The sequence below is a fragment of the Bubalus kerabau genome, chromosome 11 (genome assembly GCF_029407905.1).
Source record: "Bubalus kerabau isolate K-KA32 ecotype Philippines breed swamp buffalo chromosome 11, PCC_UOA_SB_1v2, whole genome shotgun sequence".
Classification (NCBI taxonomy): domain Eukaryota; kingdom Metazoa; phylum Chordata; class Mammalia; order Artiodactyla; family Bovidae; genus Bubalus; species Bubalus kerabau.
This window is the reverse complement of record NC_073634.1, coordinates 100,504,839-100,527,303: the sequence shown is the minus strand read 5'-3', so window position 1 is coordinate 100,527,303 and position 22,465 is coordinate 100,504,839. Positions and strand designations below refer to the sequence as shown.

Below are 22,465 nucleotides of genomic sequence, written 5' to 3'. Positions count from 1 at the left end.
GCAAGTGCCCCTCTAAGCCTGTTTCTGCCTCTGTAAAGTGGGGATACAGGACTGTCCGCCCCCCATGTGGCTATGATGAGGGCCAGGAACAGCAACAGCTGGCACTCAGGAGTAGCAGTGGGTACCAGGCAGCAGTCTAAGCGTTTTATAAGCTTTAAGTTCCTGAACCCAGGTCCTCTCTGTGGAGGGTTGATCACAGCGCCTAGCAGGGGGTAAGAGCTTAAACACTGTTACTTTATTCCCAGTCCCCAGCACAGTACCCAGCAGTCTGCCTTGTTCTCAATAGAAACAAAGAAACGACTCCCCCACCCTAGTCTACTTCAGGAAGGTGCAAGGTCCGGGCAAGACTGCAATGCTTAGGCCACCAGGACAGACACTTGAACTTCACAGTGGACTTCAAGGAGAGATCCCTGCTAGCCTGAGGAGGGTGGGAGACGCAGGGAGAAGGGATGCCAACTCCTGGGGCAGGGGCAGGGGAAGCAGCATCACTCTGGGCTCGGTTCGGCTCACGGAGGACTCAGGCAGAAGCTACCACCCAGAGGGGTGTCAAGTTAAAAGTGGCTGAGACCTGCCTTCACCATCCCTCCAGCCCTGATCCCAGGTGGCCAGGGCTGTGGTCCTGCCAGGAGAGGGTCAGCAGGCAAGGTCACTGAGGAAAGCTGGTATGAGGGCAGGAGGGGGGCTGACAAGTGCCCAACCTACCTAGAGTCACAGGCTCTGCCTGGGGTGGGGAGGACGTGTTCGGTGCTGGGCGTGTGCAGGCCCTCTGCCACCCCTCCCCGACCCGGCCTCTTGGAAGTGGCTTCTAGCCAAGGACGTGCAGGCTAGAACACGTGCCAAAAGGGTGCTGGAGGAGACTAGTGGCCACACTCTGCAGCCCCCGCCCCACCCCGTCCCCCACAGCCAGGTGTGCTCAGGGGCTGGTTCTCTCCCTAGACCTTCCTCGTCCCTCCTTCTCCTCCTTCCTCTCTTTTCCAGTCTCATTCTCAATGTTACTTCCTTTGGGACCTGTGCTGGGATCCCAATGTTGCGTCCTCCTCTTACAGGGTTTTAGAGCGCCCAGGCCTCTTAGCACTCATCCTATTTGTCTTAAATTACATTCATCCTTCCCGGTGCTTCACAGCTGTGGCCGTGCTCAGCTGCCTCCCCAAGATGTCCAGCAAGAGGGTCACGCCGGCAGCATCAGGAGCGGCCCATGGCTTCTGGGGCTCACAAGCCCTTTCCTGAGCACCCTCCCTCCACATGCTTCCCATGTCTGACTCTGAGGTTACATCAGGACAGAGACTTCCTCCTGATCAGGGAGGACCACTGCTGCTCCTGTTATAATGTTTTGGTTCAAGAATGAGATGTTCAAACACAGAAGGTGTCAGAAGCAAACACAATGGATGACCTGAACCTTCATCTTATAAAAAAGAAAAACTCCAGTCTCCTTGCTTTCAGATGTTTATAAAGACAACCTCAAAAGAAACAAACGACAAAAAGGAAAGTGTAGTAATTTATCTGGGTTGTTTCTTGATGTTTCATCATTTTAAATTATACTTTATTGTACTTTTGTTTAAACTACAAAAATAATGTATCTTTGTTGCCATAAGCCAAACCCAACAGGGGTGTACAAATAAAAAGCCATGAAACCACCCTCTCCCAGAGCCGACCCCCTTCCACACACTTAGGTAATCCCATTGGGCAGACAGGAGTGTCTTCCTCCAAGTTTTTGTGCCAAGCAACATGCTGCAGCTGCTAAGTTGCTTCAGTCGTGTCCAACTCTGTGCGACCCCATAGACAGCAGCCCACCAGGCTCCCCCATCCCTGGGATTCTCCAGGCAAGAACACTGGAGTGGGTTGCCATTTCCTTCTCCAGTGCGTGAAAGTGAAAAGTGAAAGTGAAGTCGCTCAGTCGTGTCCGACTCTTAGTGACCCCATGGACTGCAGCCCACCAGGCTCCTCTGTCCATAGGATTCTCCAGGCAAGAGTACTGGAGTGGGGTGCCATTGCCTTCTCCACCAAGCAACATAAATACATGCAACTAAGTGGGACTCAGACCAGAAGCCAAGGTCGAACCACAAAGGCCTGTGGGGCCCCGCAGATTGTGTCACTGGCAAAGCTGCAGGTGTATTGGAATGAGGACAGATGGGTCCAGCGGCTAACTGCACCACTCTATTTTGAACATTTGGAAAACACTGAGTTGGCCATAAAAGCATTGGAGAGGGAGACTAGATAGTGCTCCTGGGCAGGGTAGCAGAGTTGGGAGGAGCTTAGACTCTGGAGGCCTGGTCACTTCCTGAGCCCTGTACCTATTGGCTAGGTGACCGCAAGACAGTCACTTAGTCTCTGTGCTTCTAATTCCTCCTTTGAAAAGAGGCGACCCAATAGTCCCTTCCTTGTCAGTTCACGGTGAGAAGAAAATTATGTAAAAAGCACTTAGCACTGGCCTGGGACACACTACTACTGGTCACCAGTTTGCAACCACTGCTGGAGATAAATTATTCTGCAATTTGTTTTTTTTAAACCTGATGATGTATCACAGGCTTCCCTCACGTCAACGTGGAGAGAGAGATCTGGTTGCTTTTTCAGTTCAGTTCAGTTCAGTCACTCAGTCGTGTCCGACTCTTTGCGACCCCATGAATCGCAACACGCCAGGCCTCCCTGTCCATCACCAACTCCCGGAGTTCACTCAGACTCACGTCCATCAAGTCAGTGATGCCATCCAGCCATCTCATCCTCTGTCGTCCCCTTCTCCTCCTGCCCCCAATCCCTCCCAGCATCAGAGTCTTTTCCAATGAGTCAACTCTTCGCATGAGGTGGCCAAAGTACTGGAGTTTCAGCTTTAGCATCAGTCCTTCCAAAGAAATCCCAGGGCTGATCTCCTTCAGAATGGACGGGTTGGATGTCCTTGCAGTCCAAGGGACTCTCAAGAGTCTTCTCCAACACCAGAGTTCAAAAGCATCAATTCTTTGGCGCTCAGCCTTCTTGCTTTTTAATAAATGCCTAATATGTGGCTGATGGGGGTTCCCACCCCTTCCACTTTTTGCCACTACAAACAGCGGTGCAGAAAACAGCTCTGTACTGCCTTTTGCACTGGGGCTTCTGCAGGACTTGCTACTCAGCTGACAGATATGGATATTTAATACTCATTCAATATTTTCAGATTATATTCCCCAAAAGTTAGAACAATTCATACTCCCAACAGCAGTGTAAGGGAGCACTCATTTCCCTCAGTCACTTGCTAACATTGGTTTTATCAATTTTTGTTAACATTTTGCCACTTAAAAAGGTAAAACAGAACTATTTTTATTTGCATTCTGCTAGTGATGCTCTTTTGAGGCAGAGTCCCAACTTCTTTCTTTCTCCTTTACTTCTCCAGCAAGAAAACTCCTATTAGCTAAGCATACCCCATGGTCCCTTGTAGCTCGGTGTGGCTAAGCTCTACTCAGTGAGATGTAAATGTTAGTGCTGGGTGAGACTTCTGAGAAGTATGTGAAAGGGCATGCCTCTTCTCCTCTTTCTCCTTCTGGCCTCTAGAATGCAGATGTGATGACTGGAGCTCAAGCAGCCATTTTGAGTCAGGAGGCAATCTGCTATGGCAGCAAGAGCACTGAGACATTAAGGAACCTGGCTCTGTGGTGACTTTGATTCCATCACTCCAACCTCTTTACTCTTTCATGAAATAGTATAAACTCATACATGTTTAAGTCATTGTTATTCCGGGGTTATCTATTACATGTGACAAAATCTAGTCCTAACACACCTTCTGATCCCCAAAAGTCAAAACTGAGCCTTTATTTCTCCTTCTGTAACACACATAAATAACAATGCCTTGGTTTTTATTTTCCCTGTGTTTATTTAAGTCTCTTAAAAGTGGAACACTCATTTCCCAACTCTCCTATCCATTCTCCCACAGGCTTGGGTTTTACAGAGATGGTTTAGAATTTTCAGCCTATTATGCTTTCTCATACAGCTCTCCTCTATTTTAAAAGTTCTTAATAACACAAAATAAAAATTCCACGTCATAGTAGCAATATCCTGTGAGATTAGTCTCTATGAGCCAAAGGGTGCACTGCCGCTCACTGCCCCCTCACTCTCCACATCCCCCACCCCAGGAACTCTGCTCTAATTGTCCTTAGGCTAGAGAACTTCGCTGGACATTTCCCTCAGGCACACTTACCAGATGACTTATGCTTTATGTCCTCACATGTGTGAAATGCCTTTCTTTCACAATGACCATGAGTGACAACTCAATGGGCACAGCAAGGAATGCAGCCCTCTCCCTTGAACAGTCTGGAGACCCTGGGCCACTGTCTTCCAGTCTCCAGGGCTGCATATAGGAGGCCCAATGTCAGCCTAATTCTCTCTACTTTGACAACAATCTGTTCTTTCTTCCTACAAAATTTTAAGATTTTTCTCTTTCTTCTAGGAGTTTAGGACTTTTACTAGAAAGTAGGTCTGAGTGTTGGTTTTTGTGTGGGATGAAAGGATCCATTTAATCTGAAGAATCAAATCTTTCTTCAATTCAATGACATTTTCTTCTATTGTCTTCCTATTACTCCTCCATCTATTCTTTTTTCTCCTTCTGGAACTCCCATGACTCCATGCCAGGTCCCCTGGATAAGGTCTCCAAGGCCTTTCCCTGCGGACAGCATCTCACATTTTAGTTAATTATTTCCATTTCTTTTTATTATTTTTCTGGGTTTTGAGGCATTTCTTCTACTGGACCTTCCAAACCACCAATTAAAGCCATGTTTTTTAGTTCCAGCAAGCCTCTGGTAAACTTTAATTGCATCCTCGTAGGAATTCTCTAAAGTTCTTATACATCTTCTCCTTCTATCCTGCCTCAAAGGACCCACTGCTCCAAGTGTGAAGCTTGGCTTCCCTCTTTCACTGGCCAGGCCCCCACAAAGCTGTCCTGTGTCTTTGCCACCTGGAGGGTGCGGGTTCACGTAGCCCATGTTCACGGCAGATTGCTCGAGCTATGGCGGCACTGGGGAGCCTGGACAACTTCTAGCCTCTGTTCAAGGGGACCCACGTGAAACGGGCTGGCACACTGTGATCTTCCTGCTGAGACATGGGGAGAGGACCCCCTGCCCTCTGGTCCCCTTATCATGACAGGGGCTAGGAGCATTTCTGCCCAGACCCCCTGGGATCCGTGAAATTGAGCAGTCCCTCTGAGGGCATAGGCAGCAAGTAGGTAGCTGCAGCCCTGCCCATGGAATCCATTTCTCAACAGACTCAAAAGCATAGAAAAGAGGAACCCCATTTCTAGAACTAGACTAACCTAGAGTCAAAACTCAACTCGGCCACTTACTTGCTGTGTGATCTTGGGAAAATGACTTATCTGCCAGTCTCAGTTTTCTCACGTCCTCTTACCTTTAAACCAAGTATTTCCAGCAACCTCCTTAAAGGAACCAATCCCTTTGATATGTAAGTTTCAGGGAACTTGCTTCTTCCAAGCACTGTATGAATTACTGTACTGTAATCAAGGAAGCCTAGGGCCCTGGCAGGAAAGCATCAGAAACTTTACCTTCTACTACTTTGTGAGAGTAGCTTGACAGAAGGGTAAGGTACTAGGAAGAATCTGAAAAATATTGTAATATTTCAGCTTTTAACACTTTTGTGACTACTCCAATCTGAATAAGATCTCCTAGGATTCTTCTAGGCAGATATTCCCCTGTGGTCATATGTTGTCTCAAGACCTGAGAACCATGGCTGCAGAGGGGATGGGTGCTGAGAACCATGAGCAAGTCCATGTTGGTTCCCGTCTGGTGACACTTATTGAGTACCTACTGTGTGTAAGGCATGGAGCAAAGCACTGCATGGAACACAATACTGAGCAAGACACAGCCCCTGCCTTAAAAGTGCTTGACGTCTAGTCAAGGAGATAAGGGGGAGGTTAAAAAAAAAGCAGGCTGCAGTGCAGACTGTGGCCAAGGCCACGAGAGGCCTTGACATGACATGTGTCATGACAAGCGTCATGACAGTTTAAAAGAAGGGGAGCTTAAGTGAGTCAGGAGTGCAGAAAAGCATTCTTAGAAGAGGTGTCGGGTAGGCTGGACAGAACCTCAGGGAGCGAGGAGGCTGGGAGGAAGTGGGCAGGAAGACAGGGGTTGACGAGTAGATTACAGTCTCTGGAAGACCACGATCATGTCTTACTCACCTTCGTATTCCTTCCCCCATCCTCCCAGGGCCAAGCGTGACTCACACCACGGCTGGCCCTTTCTGACGAAGGCTCTGTAGCAAGGATAGCCCAAAGTGAGGAGGAAGCTGAACTGAGAGAGAGGGGGCAGAGGTTTGTGGGGTGAGACAAGGACTTGACTGAGGTTGGGAGAAAGGAGATCACCCAAGTCACCCCAATTGTAGGGAGGATGACACAGAACGTTCGTCTTCTGACCAACAGGAGCAAAAGGATGACACCGAAACAGTGTGGCAACAAGAGCTTTTGCACGAGGAGGAGAGAGAGGAAGGAAAAAACCCTGATCCAAGAGTCAGGAGTGAAAACCCCAGAGCCCAAGTCATCCCAAGACAAAGCCCCTGAAACACCCTCTGGGTGTGGCTCACTGAGGACACCCAAGTCCCAGAAGCCCCTGCGCCCTCCACAGCCCCACAGGCTCGCGGCGGGAGGTTCTCCGACCTCACACCGGAACCAGCCACACCCCTGGGTGCCACACCCTGGCCCTCTGCTCAAGAGGGCACAGGGCACCAGGGTCAGTGAACCCACTTACCAGGAACACGTGTTGGGCTTCATAATCCCAGGCCAACAGGATAAACTGTCCCAGCAGGTCTCTTTCCAAACAGGAGCCTCTGAAAAAGCAGGGGGGGGTAATTCGATTTACACGATGTTCCAGATGATGAGACTTGTTTCTCGACACTCAGCAAGGTCAGACCAAATATAGTACAACAAGATCTGATTCTTAGCCTGTTCTGTGAAATGTCACAAGCCTTCCCCATAGATCAATATACGATACCATTTAGCCGATCGGGTAGCAAAGCCTGCCCTAAAATCACCAAAGTTAACTTAAATCTCTGTGGTCACTATTCTCCTTTCCCATCATGCTTTGGATACACGCTGGTGGAAGCACAGAAGGGTCTGCCAGGAGACTCCACAGCAAGATGCATTCTGGCAGCTGCAAAGCCCGGCCAAGACCTCAGGAAGGGGCCCGCAGGGAAAACTCAGGAGTACCTGGCACAAACACCCCAACCCTCAGAGCAAGTGGCCAGGGAGGCAGACCATGTGGCACAGGACAGGCATCCCGCACAGCTGCTGCAGAGGGCCCTGGGGCCGGTCTGCCTTCCCTCCTACAGAGCACCCCCTCTCCGCATCCTCCACCATCCCCAGGAGGGCAGCCTCATGACCTCCACTGAGGAAAGCTGACTTCACCTCCCTTGGGTCCCTCCTTTAACCTGAAGTTTCCGCATCGTCTCCTGGCACCTGACTCCCAACTCTGAGGAAGAGGTGTCCGCCTGAGACCCATCTAACCCTCAGCCTCCTCCACTCTCTTGATCCTTCCCCATGCCTGAGAACACCCGAAGTTCTCCCCAGTCTTCCAAACAGCTTCGGCCCTTGAGCTGCAGGCCTCATCCTCCCCGCACCGCACCACCTTCCCACCACCCATTAGGTCAGCAGGACCTAACGGCTGAGCTTTGAACACGGTTCACCAGCCCCTCATCTCTCAGCCTCAATAACAACCTCGTTCTCCCCCTCCTCCTCCTGTCTCCTCTGCTTGCCCCCTTCCCTTAGTCCTCCTACTTCCAGAGCTTACTCGCAGCCCTTCCCCTGGGGTCCCTGGGGTCCAAGGCGCTCAAGAGGCCAGGCTCTGCGTCCCTCTCTGGCTTCAGGCCACCCCCACCCCAGCCCACACTTCGTGTTCCAGAAGCAAGAAAACAACCCAAACACAGGCTGCTGACCCAAACCGACTGAGGCTCCCTCCTCACCACCTGCTTCCCGCAGCCAGGCCCCTGCTTGGGCTGCCCCTTCTGTTATGACCTTGAGCTACAGCTCATCAAACTCTCCAGTCCTTCACTACTAACAGCTGAACATGCATTGAGCAAGTACCTCTTACATACATAAGCTTATTTGTAAATTAAATATACGTTCTAAGGTACTGATATGTTTGTTACCTTACAAAACAAATGCAAAGATCAAAGGAAGAGGTAAAGATGAAGTATGTTAAAATGATTATTTTACTCATCAATACAAAAAAACTTCCATTCTCACCATTAATAATAATTTGAGTGGAACATGACTGATAAGCTTCCTTCCGTCAGCGTTTTAAATAAACTTCCCATGGAAATGCAACATGCGTGCAGAAGAATGCATACAGGAACACAATGCAAGTGCACAGGTCAAAGGGGTCTCACAAAGTGAACACACCCAGGTCACAGCACCCGGATGGGGCGAAAACACCATGATCGCCTCCAAAAACCCACCACACCTCCTTCCATCTCTACCAGCCTCCCACGGGTGGCCACCACTCTGGTTTTCAACAGCAGAGATTACGTCTGCCTATTTAAACTTTCTATGAATGGAGCCGTACAGGACATGATCTTTTGTGCCTGAATGAACATTATGTTTGTGAAATTCATCCTGATTTTCCATGGTTGTTCACTTACTGTTTTCCCACTGTGGGAGTTTACCATTCCTGTCCACTCTATACTGACGGACACTGGGGCTGTTTCCAGCCTGGGCCATCACGGGGGTGCTGCTGTAAGCCTTTTGAGTGGTGCCATGTGGCACATTCATATGCCTTCATGCTGGGTTGATACCCAAGAGTGGAACTACCGGGTCATAGCTGGTTAAATGTTTAGCTTTGTTAGATGATGGCAAGCAGTCTCCAAACTGGCTAAACCGATCTACACACCCAGCAGCTGGCTGTGAGCATTCTGGCTGCTCCACATCTTTGCTAGCACTTGAAGTGCTGGCATGCTCAGTTGCATGCCAATCAACTGATTCTTTGCGACCCCACGGGCTGTAGTCCTGCAGGCCCCTCTGTCCATAGAATTTCCCAGGCAAAAACACTGGAATGAGGGACTTCTCTGGTGGTCCAGTGGTTAAGACTTCGCCTTGCAATGCAGGGGGTGCAGGTTTGATCCCTGGTTGGGAAGGTAAGATCCCACATGCTTCGCAGCCAAAAAAACAAAACATAAAACAAAAACACTGGACTGAGTTGCCACTTCCTTCTCTGGGGATCTTCCCAACCCAGGGATCAAACCCACATCTTTTGCATTTCCTGCATTGGCAGGTGGATTTTTTATCACTGTGCCACCTGGGAAATCCAGCACTTGAAATAGTCTTCTTTTTTTATTATTATTATTTTAGTGGCCCTGATCAGTAAGATATCACAAAGTCAGTATTATGATCACCTTTAAAGAAGACTGAAATTAAGTGCCTCTCTCAAGGCTCACAAAACTAAGTGACTCAGAGCAGGAACCAAGGTTTTCTGACTCCAAACAGTGTACTGTTGCCACCTGCAGCCACTTCTTCTCCTGGCTAACCCCAACTCCTCTTTCCTCTGGGAAGCAATCTCTGATTGCCCAACCAGGTAAAGCCATCTGGCTTATGGCCTCTGAGCACCTTGTACTCTTCTTTTGTAGCCACTGTCAGTGCTCTAATTAACCTTTCCAACACTTATTTGTTTTATTTTGGACTTATTTTTACACTTACATACCTCTGCTGCTGCTGCTAAGTCACTTCAGTCGTGTTTGACTCTGTGCAACCCCATAGATGGCAGCCCACAGAAGCTCCCCCGTCCCTGGGATTCTCCAGGCAAGAACACTGGAGAGGGTTGCCATTGCCTTCTCCAATGCAGGAAAGTAAAAAGTGAAAGTAAAGTCACTCAGTCATGTCTGACTCTTCGCAACCCCATGGACTGCAGCCTACCAGGCTCCTCCGTCCATGGGATTTTCCAGGCAAGAGTACTGGAGTGGGTTGCCATTGCCTTCTCCCATTCAAATGCTAGTACTTCCCAATCTTATACGTTAAGTAGGCTTCCCTGGTGGCTCAGACAGCAAAGAATTCACCTGCAATACAGGAGACCTGGGTTTGATTCCTGGGTTGGGAAGATTCCCTGGAGAAGGGAATGGCAACCCACTCCAGCTATGGACAGAGGAGCCTGGCAGGCTACAATCCATAGGGTTGCAAAGAGTTGGACACAACTGAGTGACTAACACATACACACACACACACACACACACACACAGAATAATCTTTCCTGGTTGGGCAGTTGGCTCAGCCATCATGCCCCCACCACAGAGAGCCTCACTGGAAACTGTCTTCTAATGGACGTGGTCTATGAGCAACACTACATGAGAGGCAGGCAGCTGCTGAGAAACTGCAACACACAAATGGAAGTCCACAGGTTTTACAGGTGGAGAATCAGGACGCCCGAGTCTGAAAACCCTGGCAAAGTCCATCCACCCTCATGAGGAAAGCAGGAAGAGCAGCCCTGATGACCTCTAACCTTCAGATCTGACTGACACTGTATCTGATAAGCACAAAGCCTGCAGCACTGCTCACAGCAAAAGAGCCCAAGGCAGGTACACCCAGAGATAAATTAGAGAAACAGGCTAACTGAAGCAATTAGCATCTTTTGAAAGCATCAAAATAATGCTACATATCAGGGCTTCCCAGGTGGCACTCATGGTGAAGAAACTGATTACCAAAGCAGGAGAAGTAAGAGATGAGAGTTCAATTGCTGGGTCGGAAAGATCCCCTGGAGGCATGGCCGTTCCAATATTCTTGCCTGCAGAATCCCATGGACAGAGAAGTCTGGCAGGCTACAGTCCATAGGGTCATAAAAAGTCACAGAAAGAGAAGAGAAACTAAAGGGCCTCTTGACAATCACGAAAGAGCAGAGTGAAAAAGCTGGCTTAAAACTCAACATTCAAAAAACTAAGATCCTGGCATCCGATCCCATCACTTCATGGCAAACAGAAGGTGCAAACAGTGACAGATTTTCTTTTCCTGGGCTCCAAAATCACTGCGGATGGTGACTGCAGCCGTGAAACTAAAAGACACTTGCTCCTTGCAAGGAAAGCTATGACAAACCTAGACAGTTTATCAAGAAGCAGAGATGTCACCTTGCTGACAAAGGTTCACATAGTCGAAGCTATGGTTTCTCCAGTAGTCACATATGGATGTGAGACTTGGGCCATGAAGAAGGCTGAGTGCTGAAGAATGGATGTTTTTGAATTGCGGTGCTGGAGCAGACTCTTGAGAGTCCCTTGGACTGCAAGGAAATCGAACCAGTCAATCCTAAAGGGAAAGAGTCCTGAATATTCATTGGAAGGACTGAAGCTGAAGCTCCAATACTTTGGCCACCTGAGGCAAAGAGCCACCTCACTGGAAAAGACCCTGATGCTGGGAAAGACTGAGGGTAGGAGGAGGGGACAACAGAGGGTAAGATGGTTGGATGGTATCACTGATGCGATAGACATGAGTTTAGTGGGCTCTGGGAGTTAGTGATGGACAGGGAAGCCTGGCGCGCTGCAGTCCATAGGGTCGCAAAGAGTCGGACACGACTCAGTGACTAAACAATGACAACAACGCTACGTATAGGTCAGCAAGTAACTTCTACTCTTATCAAAAATTTTCCCAAAAAGAACAAATTCTAATCTTAGTCACCGACCAATCAGCACATACACCAATCCTGTACCTTCGTTGTTTATACAAAAGATCAGTGTTTCCTGATCTCAGACCTTAAAGCCATCGTCCCAAACTGAACTCAACTTTTCAAATTATCAGGAAAAAACAACTAAAACCAAGAGGAACTGCTGCAAGTACCTTTTCTCCATGAATCTGTTTACCTGTCTCACCTGTGGCTCTTCCAAAGTGTGTCAGAAACCACACCTAAGGCAGCACGGGCTGTGAGAAAAGACACTTGAGGAGCCCTCTGTGTCTCCCATAGCTCCATCTTGGGCAATCTGTTCACCCTCTCTGAGCTTCAGTTTTCTCCTCCGAAGACCAAAGTCGACCCCCACCTACCCCGCAGAATCAATATGAGGCTAAAAAACAAGGTGTCGAGGCTTTGTAAAGTGCTGAAATATTTTATGATGAAGGGACCTCAGATCCAACAGCTTTCTCGTTTTACAGGTTCAGATCAGTCACTGGGCTCCCGCCCTTTATTCCATGTGTCCCTGTAACAAACATTTATGGACTACTTACTCCGTGCCGGACGCTGCGCCAGGCACGGAGGACCGGATGGTGGGCAGAGAAGCCGCAGTCCGTGGTGTGACAGGATGGCACACACTATACCGGGGGACTCACAGTTACGCTGAAGAGCAAGCTGTTACACCTGCGGGCCATGCAAACCATGTGGCTTTTTCCTAAGAGAAACCAGAAGCAGAGGGAACACCACACTCAGATTGTCCTGGCTGCCGGTTACTAGCCCTGGGCTAGGCCCTGAACGTGGAGAAAAAATGCAGACTGACTCTGCAAAGTCTGGGAGCGGGGTGAGAGGAAGCTGAGGCCGGTCACACAGTATTACTACCTGCTACACCAGGGTGCTGTGGGAACCCAGTGGGAACAACCCTAGACGCCAGTGGACTCAAGGTGCTAGAGATACGGTGCCTAGAGAGGAAAAAAAAAAAAAAAACAGCTACAGAGAGGGCACAGAACAAGAAATATCAACATAGTGAAAGTCCCTAATTCCACATAACAGACTTGATTGCCACAAAAAGAGACACACCAAATTCTCCAGAATTCACTAATTTGTTTTCCATAAATATTTAGTAACTCAGAAATGTATCAAAAGCACAGATTTCCCCTGACCTACTTATCAAGCTCATACAAGAGTGGGTGAGAATTACTGTATCCAATAAATACGAACATAATTATTCATCATTCTTTCTTTTGTCTCTAATAAGATGATTTTCATGGGAACTTTTTTTTTCAAGGAAACTTTTGACAGTTGAGGCCAAATATTTACATTTTCCTCTGATTACTCAAGTAACTGCCTTAACCTTAAAATACAATCAGATAATAAAAACATTTAAATCCTAATGAGGGAAAAGTATAATGTTGCATGAGTTTATATTATATATGAGTTTATACTAAAGTCCCATTATTTACATGGAATCTCAGAACAGTGGGACAGCAAGAACTTGGGAAACCAGCCTTCAGTTCCTGGATGGGTCTGAGACAGGGCCCACCCACGAGGTTGACTCTGTCCTCCCACTCACCAGCATCTTCTGCTTTTGTGGGAGTCCAGGCTTGCGTGCACAGTCCCAAGGCAGGCTGAGTGCTGCCTGCTACCCTGGGTGCTCCCAGCAGCCTGCACCACCCTCTCCACACTTTCCATGTGCAATAACTCACATAACTCATAGGCAATAAGTGCGTGTCCCCCCAAACAGGCATCCTGACAGCCCTGGACGTCAACAGGTTAACAGAGCTCACCCTGACTGGATGTTCATGACGTGGAGCACTGTGCTAAGCCCTGTTCCTTTCATCTCCTTAAAGTCAGGTAAGAACCAGGGGGAGGTAAGTATCATTGTGCTTCCCGTGTTGATTAGGAAACAGAGCATTGGTCACCTGCCTGAAGCCACAGGGCTTGCAAGTGGGGCCGGGACACAAACCCACACAGGCCTGACTTCAAGGTCTGCTATAAGTGCTGCCCTGTCTGCTTCGCCGACACTGAGGTGGTAAGTCTCCTGTAAAGAACACAATGGACCTGAAAGCTCTGCAAAATAATGGGGGTGGGGGGAATGTGCCTCTCCGGGTCTGCACAGTCTGCTCTCCTCAGAAAGTGCAGGTGAGACAAGCCGGACTCATGCCTCCCGTGGGGAAAAGCCATGGAACTGATCAGTGCAGGGGATCAAAGAGAAGGGGCTCAGGGTGGTGCTGGGCTGGAACCACCTGTGAGAAGGCCCCAAGCAGAAAAGGGAGAAGAACCACTTGTGGGCCCGTGAGGAAAGCCCCAAGGACTCCTCGAGCACTCTGTGACCTCAGAGCTGGTTTCTCAGACGCCGTGGCCATCACCTTCACCTTCACCACTGACTGGCACCATCACCGCTACACTGGAACCCACAGAAAACAGCCAAACAAGTGCTTCCTGGTGCTGCCCCAACACTAAGGATAATCAAGTACAATGAGCACTCTGTAAGCATAAGTTTCTGGTCAGGCAGGGCGCTGAGCAGCCCACAGCATTATTTCACGGAATCTTCAACAACAGCCCCCAGGCAGGTAACCCTGCCATTCCCGTTATCTTATCGGTTCACTGAGACTAACAATGGGGAAGACGCTTGCCCACAGTTACAAAGGTTGTGTGTGGATGAGTCAGAATCGGAACCCAGGTCTAGCGCCAGAGTTGGAATCTGCTTGGCCACATCACTTGGGGTCCTCTGTCGTCACCACTCCCCTTCTGGTCACGTTCTGTTTGCACCTGATTCCTCCACTAACCGTCAGCTCTGAGGGTAGGACACAACTCTTCCATCTCCACGTGGCCAGCACTCAGCAAAGAGCTGGGCCCAAAGCAAGAGCACAGCAAGGCTGGTGGATGAATGCCCACAGGAAGGAAGTGGCCCCAGAAATGCCTCAGGATGCCCCTCTCAGAGGCCAACCCAACCACTGCTCCCCCTCCCTCATCAGCAACTACGGACCACCTACTCAGCTCCCTGCGGCCTGCTCCTCCACTAGCCCACCTCAGCAGCCACACTTCTGAGGAAGGGGGAGGTGGGCTTCAGCAAGCGTGAGCAGTTCATTTTCAGACATCCTTCTTTCTGTTTTCCCGTCTTGTCCTGGACTATCTGGAGCAAATAATTCTTCCCTCTCCCAAGACTCAGTAGGACAAGTACCACCATTCAGACCCAAAACCTACAGCTGGCAGACAGCACACGTGTGTCTCGGTCAGCACTCAAGTACCTGGGGAATGAAGCAACAGAGTCCAGAGTCTGGGTTTCATCAGAGACCTGAAGACCTATTGAGAAGAGTGTGCCTGCATTTGGTAGCATGACTTGTCTGAGCAGAGGTCCATCACAAGGTCCACCGAGAGTCTACCCTGGAAACGCAGGAGCAAAGAAAGTAGGAGACTTTCCCTGTGCAGAGGAGACACGGGCATAAAACAATGCGTGCGATAGCGAGGTGCATGCTCCAATCCAAGTTACTCACACAAGAATGCCAAGGGAGCGGAGAGAGGAGTGGTCACTTGCAGAAGAACTGAGTGGGTTTCACAGAGGAGGTGGCAAGCCATTCCCAAACCACAAAGGGAGAAATCATTGTTTCCTGCCTCCATGAGCCCCACACTGCCCAATTCCGCACCCCTGGGCCCTGTTCTAGCTTCAGTGACCTGTGTGCCAGTCTCCCTGCAGAGCATGTGAGCACCTCATGAGGGCAAGGACTTTGAGCATCTCCTGTGTCTTACCCTCCACCACCCAGTAAGTGTCTGCTAACAAAGATTATTAATAACCCAGCAGCTACCCTTTGTGGAGCATCTACCAAGACCTATTCCTGCAAGTACTTCCCACACATGATCTCGTTTCTTCTTCACAAAAAGCCCCAAAAGGCAGATCCTATTATCACCATCCATTTAACAGATAAGGAAACTGAAAGGAAGAAAGATTAGGTAAATTGCCCCAAGTCATACTGCCGGTAAGTGACAGCGCTGGACTTTGAATCATGGGCTGAATGGAAAATCAGTTTTCAATTACTAGTGAACAAATCCCTTTTCCTTTCTCTTTCTATGTCTGCCTTGCATCCAGATACATGGACTGCCCTTTAGTCTACTGTTCACTGGAACTGGAGCCTTTTCTTCCCTCGAGAAAAACAAGGGCTGTCTCTTGTTAGTCTTCTAAACAATGACTGCTGACCATTACTGAGTAAACATCAGGGAGAGTGGGGGAGAGTGGAGACACAAAATTGTGCTCAAGGCGTCGGTGAAAAAAAACATCTATTGAGGAACTGTATGTACCAATTAAAACATTTTCCAATGCTGGGACAATTTCCAAAAGAAATCAAGTAAATAAATACAGGAGCAAAAGTATGTATAGGATGCTATTCTTTGCGTAAGAGAAAGAATATACAACAAACAAGAAAATGATAATAGTGGTTCCCACTAGAGAGAAGACTGGGAACTGGAAGCTTGAGACAAGAAAGACACTTACTTTACAATCTCCCCCCCCTTGAAATACTTATCTTTTAGGGAAAAAAAATCTATGTGTGATTAGTTTTTAATTCTTAAAAAAAATAAGATAAAAACATCATTTAAAGAAACTCCTTATTGCCAAGCCTTTTCCAAATGCTCACGTACATATGACTGCAACCATGAAAAAAAAACTTGTATGTTTGTGAAAATCGGAGTGAATTAATTTGTAGTGAAAGAGGACTGTGAAATAACTTTCGTCTTTCATGTTGAGCTTCACTAATTTCACGATAAAGCTGTTGCAACTTTTTTTTCTTCAATAAACAAAATGCACTTTGAAGGTACAGATACAACATCCATATAAGCAGCAGGGATAAGATGCCACACCTTCTTGTGAAAGTCCCTCATTCGTCCCTTCAACAAGTATTTAATGAGCACCTACTGTGTGCCAGGCAAAGCACTCAACAGGTATTTTTTGATAAACAGTTCAGTTGGTAAAGAATCTGCCTGCAATGCAGGAGACCCTGGTTTGATTCCTGGGTTGGGAAGATCCACTGGAGAAGGGATGGGTTACCCACTCTAGTATTCTTGGGCTTCCCTTGTGGCTCAGCTGGTAAAGAAACTGCCTGCAATGTGGGAGACCTGGGTTGGGAAGATCCCTGGAGAAGGGAAAGGCTACCTACTCCAGTATTCTGGCCTGGGGAATTCTATGGACTGTATAGTTCATGGGGTCGCAAAGAGCTGGACAACTGAGCGGCTTTCACTTTCACTATGTGCCAGGCAAAGCACTCAACAGGTATTTTTAAAAGAAGAACTAAGTAACGGGTCATCAGTGTCCTCCCTCCTGCCCTGCGGGAAAACTCGCTCATCAGAATGCCAGAGCTAGGATCACTCTTGACTGATGTTCACATATCCTCTCTCAGCTAAGAAAACTGAGGCCTGGACAGGGGAAGGCCTGATAGAGGTCACACGAGAAGTGAAGGCCTCACAATGACCAGTCCTGCTCTCCTTACATAGGACATTCTATTTTGTTGTGTTGAAAGATGGGTGGTCAGGGAGGGGCAGAAATAGACCCTAACAACAAAGGCCTAATACATCAGGTGTCTTCACGTATCTAGCCACATTTACTCTTCACAGCAACCTCTCAAGGTGGGCATGATTATCCCTGTGTTATAAATAAGGAGACTAAAGCTCTGAGAAGTCAAGAAACTGTTGTGTGAGGCTTCAAAGGCAGCTCTGTCTGACTTCCGAGCCAGAGCTCTTACCCTCCATGCTGAAAAGGAAAATCAAGTTTAAAAGGTAGACTGGAGCCATATCACGGAGAACCCTGGATGCGATATTTTCATTAATGAAGTCTCCCTCTCAACCTTGGATGCAGTCACTCAAACACCACCAACCAAAAAGCCAATTCTCTCATTACCCAATACATTTTCTAGCTCTCGTGGACCACCAAGTTTGGGCTTTCCTTTGAACCCACAGAGCACAATCATTACCCAGAGCACAGCACTCTCTGAGTCATTTACATAGTTTCTGCCGGGACAGTACGGGATGCCCTTAGAGCCTCTGGGTCCTGCCACATGAGCACAGACCCCAGTAAGGACCCACATCTGAGACAACATCCCCATGATGCCACTGGGTCATGCCACACCAAATGGTAGTGAGAGAGGCCAGCACCATGGCAGTTGGTTCCCCAAAGTCCCACAGTGCCTGAAACGAAGAACAGTGCAGGTTCATTCAGGAGAAGCCTCCTCCTGCCGCTCTTCTGTCCATGCAACACAGGTGGGACGAACTGGTCACACTGCTGGTGAGCAAAGGCAATGAGAGGTCACACGCTTGGCTATGGGATACTCTTCCAAATAGGAGGGAGTCCCATCATCTTGCTTTCCTCTCTCCATCACATGGAAACCTAACCAAGTTTTGGCATTCCCCTCTTTTGGGTGTCTTCCTTCTGGAATGTGATAAAAATCAGTGTTCATACTCGGATGGGGAAGGGAAATTCCATAAGGCTCAAGTCTGAGCTTCGTGTTCCAATTCAGAGTCTTCACTGGAGTTGGGGTCTAAAGGTCAGCAAACAATTAAATGTTCTGGTGCTTTCCATCTGCCACAGCTCCCTCACAGGCCTCATAGGAAGCAGGAGTCACCATCCCACCACAAACCTCATCCCCACTACCAACCTCAGCCCCACCTCGAACAAGAAAGCGGTCTACCGATTAGAAATTCCCTCCACAGGCTTCCCTGGTGGCTCAGCAGTAAAGAACCCGCCTGCCATTGCAGGAGTCACAGGTGCTATCCCTGATCTGGGAAGATCCTACATACCTCGGAGCAGCTAAGCACGTGCAACCCAATGACAGCTTGTACTCTAGAGCCCACAGCTCTCTAGAGAGCCACGACTCCTGAAGCCTGCACGCCCTAGAGCCCGTGCTCTGCAACAAGAGAAGCCTCAGCAATGAGAAGCCCTCGCACCACAACAAAGAGTAGCCCCCACTCGCTGCAACTAGAGAAAAGCCTGCACAGCAACGAAGATCCAGCAAAGCCAAAACTAAATTGATTGATTAAATTAAAAAAAAAAATCCCCTCCTCTTTCGACCCTCAGTTTCCAAACACAATCTGCCCACTAGCACAGAGGCAGCAGACTCATAGCTTTACACAGAGATGTCCTCAGTCTGTCCCACCCTCACAAGCCCCCTGAGGGGAACACAAGGCAGGTACCAGGATGCACACCTAGCAAAGAAAGAAACAAAGCTCAGAGGTGAGAGACTCTCCCAGGCAACAAAGAGGCAAAAGCCTCTGAACCCTGATTCCTGTTCTGCCCCCTCACCAGGCTGCCACTTCAGTCTTCTGGAGACGACCACTGTTAAGATTTGCAGCAGCCTCCAGGTCCCAGGAGCCAGTCGGCCAAGAACCCTTCCACCCTTCCAGCTTCACACTAACTACTCTTCAAGCACACACATTTCTCAACAGCTGATAGAATGAAAGCCAACGGGCGGTCCCCACCCCACTCCGCCCCAATCGAGGCATGCCCCCTGCAACAGCGACACGAAAAAGCCTCCCCGAGATTGAAAACCAGTGCGCCCCACGTCAGGCCACCGCGAGGCATAGGGGAAGCCGCCGGCCTAGTAACCAGGGCAGCTGAGACCCAAGTCCGACTCAGGAGGAGCACAGGCAAGGCCGAGCTGGCCCTTCCGGCCCAGCGGCGGCAACCCTCGAAGCCTCCAGAATCCTCAGAGAGCCCAAAGCTCCTGCTTCCCCTCAAAAAAAAAAAAAAAATCCCGGCAGAGGAGAAAGCAGCATTCCCTTCTCCCCGCGACCCCTCACTCACCCTCTGCCCGCTGCTCACCTGGGGCCCCCGCTTCCGGACCTGCAACCACTCGGGGCCCCGCCCCCCCACCCCTGCAGGTCTCCCCGGCCCCGCCCCCCTTGCACCTGTGGTGTCCTCAAGGCCCGGCTGGTCCGGCCGCTTCGGCCTCACCTCGCAGCCCCCTCCCCGTGGCAAACCTGTGGTTCCCACCTGGCCCCGCCCCCCCGCACCTGCAGCCCCTCAGCCCTTCCTAACTGCCTCCTCCAGCCCCGCCCCCCGCACCTGCGGCCTTTCCCCAACTCCAAACCCGCCCCTCCACACACACACCTGCCGTCCCCCAGACCAAAACCCCCATCCCCATCACGCACCTAAAGCCCCCCGGCCCGGCCCCAGTGCCCCCCAGACCGCCTGAAACAACCCCACCACCACCACCACCCAGCCCCGCCTCCCGCCCCAAGGCCCCACCCCTGCCCGGCGGCAGGCTCCCCCGCCTAAGGGTCCCGCCCCTCGCACCTGCAGCTCTCTCCGGCCCGGCTCTCAGGGTCCCGCCCCGCCCCGCCGGCCGCTCCTCTCACCGCCCGCTCTCGCCGCCGCCGCCGCAGTCCTGGCCGGTCACCTTGACGCGGGCCGCAGCGGCTGCCGCCGCCTCCTCATGGCCCTGGGAACGGCCCAGGCGGCAGCGGCGACTTCGTTCGGAGGCTGGAGCCGGGCCGAGCCGGGCCGGGGCTGGGCCGGGCGCAGCTGGAGCGCGGGCCGACGCGGGAGCAGAGCCGGTGCCCAGCCGCAGTAGGAACCGTCCGCTCCTGGAGGGGGGTGGTCTGAGCGGCGGGCCGCTCAGCCAATAGGCGCGCGGAATTGGACTCCTCTCCCCAATCAGCTCATCGCAGAGGCGGAGACACGCAAATCGGCCGGCTGGGCGCTCCAGTGCGCAGCCGCTGCAACCCAGGTCCTCCCTGGCCTCGGCCTCCGCTAGAAGCCCTCAGACGTGGTCTCCGCCTGCAAGGATGCTCCGCAGCCTGCACACCCCGATCAGCGCCCCGCCACGCCCATCTTCCTAGAAAAAGCAGTGCATCTTATTCCCCATACATCCTTCCAGGCCTCATACAGTTTCTCTTTGAAATCCCTACCTAAGATTCATTTGTTTTTCAACAACAACAAAAAAATGGCTTTGTGAGAAACATCACCTGAATGCCCATTCTTTACGACTCGGAGGTAGGCACAGAACACAGAACATCAAAGCCAGAAGAAACCTTCGGGAGCCTCGAGTCCAACCCATTTCATTTATATCTGGGCAAAATTAGGCCTCTCGAGGTAAGAAGACTTGCCCAAGACCACACAAGTACAAAGCTGGGAAATGGAGTTGTCTCATCTTTCGGCTCCCAGATCCTTTTCTCTGTGCCACGCACGATGAGATGAGCAGAAAGGTTAAGTTATTTGATCAAAGACCCCCGAGACAATAAGTTGTAAAGGCTGCGGAAGCCAGTTCTGTGAAGCCCTGCAAGTCAGAACCACAGAAAATCTCTGTTCTGCCTCCCACAGAATGGAGGCTCTATGTCCTACGTTACTCTGAATGATTCTTGGATGCACAAACAAGTAGTATAAGTCATTTTTGACAACTTTCGAATTCATTCTGCAGTAATATCAGAGTATGGAAAGATTTGTTACTGTCTTCCCATAGCTGATGGAAGAAAAAGAGAGAAACAAATGAACAGAAGAGAAACAGGGTCAGTGGAAATTAATGCATTTCTAAATCTTCAGGGATCTCCAAGGGAAATTTCTGCCATCTTGCATTAAGATAAGAATAATTATCAAAGAAGCTACTTAGCTATTTTACTGAAAGAGAACAAGAGACAATACAATGCAACGATTCATTCTGCTCAGAACCTCTGTATTCAGAAATGCACAGGGTGGGGGTTGCGTGCTAAAGCTGGGAACTTTTGACTACCTGAGTCCAAACTCTGCTTCTGCCACCAGCAAGTTGTGTGTAGATGAGCACTTTACTTACTGTCTATGGGCCTAGGTTTCTTTCTTGAAAAATAAGTGTGCTGAAAATAGCACCCTCTTCAGAAAGACTGCTGGGAAGATTAAATGAGATGACATGTGGAAGAAGCCCTAGAACCTAACAGTAGCTCAGTAAACATTAGCTGTTTTTATTTCTACCTGTGCGACTTAGGGCAAGCACGTAAGTTCAGCACAGTGTGTGTGATATATGCTTGCTAAATGGCATCTCTTATTTTTAAAATGATTATGCATAGCTTCTAAGTTTTCTTCAATTAACATAGATTCTTTTGTAATATATCAAAAAGTTATTGTAAACCCAAATGTAAAATGAGAAAAGGATCTGAATCCAAATGCCAATAAGCATGTGGAAAGATGCTCAATATAATTAGCCATCAGAAAAATGTAAATCAAAACCACAATAAGATACCACTGCACACCCATGAGGATGGCTATAACAAATGAGACGGACAATAACAAGGGCTGGTGAGGAGATGGAGAAACTGGAACCCTCAAACACTGCTTGTGGAAATATAAAATGATGCCACCGCTTTATAAAACAGTACCTTAAAAGGTAAACGTAGGGGTACCATATGACCCAACAATTCCTAGGTATATACCCAAGAGAAATGAAAGCATATGTCCATGTATAAAACTGGTACACAAATGTTCATAATATCCAAAAAGTAGAAATAACCTAGTGTCCATTAACTGATGAGTGGATAAATAAAATGTGGTATATCCATACAACGGAATATAAAAAGAAATGAAATACTGATACTTCGATTAACATGGATGAACCTTAAAGCCATGGTAAGTCAAAAAGGCAGATCACATATTATTCCATTTATATAAAATGTTCAGAATAGGCAAATCTATATAGTGAGAGAACAGATTGGTGGTTGTCTAGGGCTTGGTGGGGGGTGGTGCAAGAATTGAGGGTAATGGCTAAGGCAGGTGGACTTTATTTTTGAGATAATGAAAATATACTAAAATTAGTGATTGCACAACTCTGTGAATATACTAAAAGCCATTGCATTGTATACTTTATATGCATGAATTATATAGTATATGAATTTATAATAGTAAAACTATTATTACAAGTTAT

At 49.0% G+C, this 22,465-nt stretch overlaps 1 protein-coding gene across 2 annotated transcripts in view; it reads right to left on the bottom strand.

Moving 5' to 3' along the window:
* RALGPS1 (Ral GEF with PH domain and SH3 binding motif 1) overlaps nucleotides 1–22,055 on the bottom strand; it is a 295,892-nt gene extending 273,837 nt beyond the window's left edge. For both annotated transcript variants that reach the window (XM_055541187.1, XM_055541185.1), the window contains exons 1-2: nucleotides 19,873–22,055; nucleotides 6,714–6,792 (exon numbers count right to left, since the gene is read on the bottom strand). The gene's annotated coding sequence lies outside the window, so the exon portion shown is untranslated. The remainder of the gene's footprint in view (nucleotides 1–6,713; nucleotides 6,793–19,872) is intronic.
* Nucleotides 22,056–22,465: the final 410 nt, after the last annotated feature.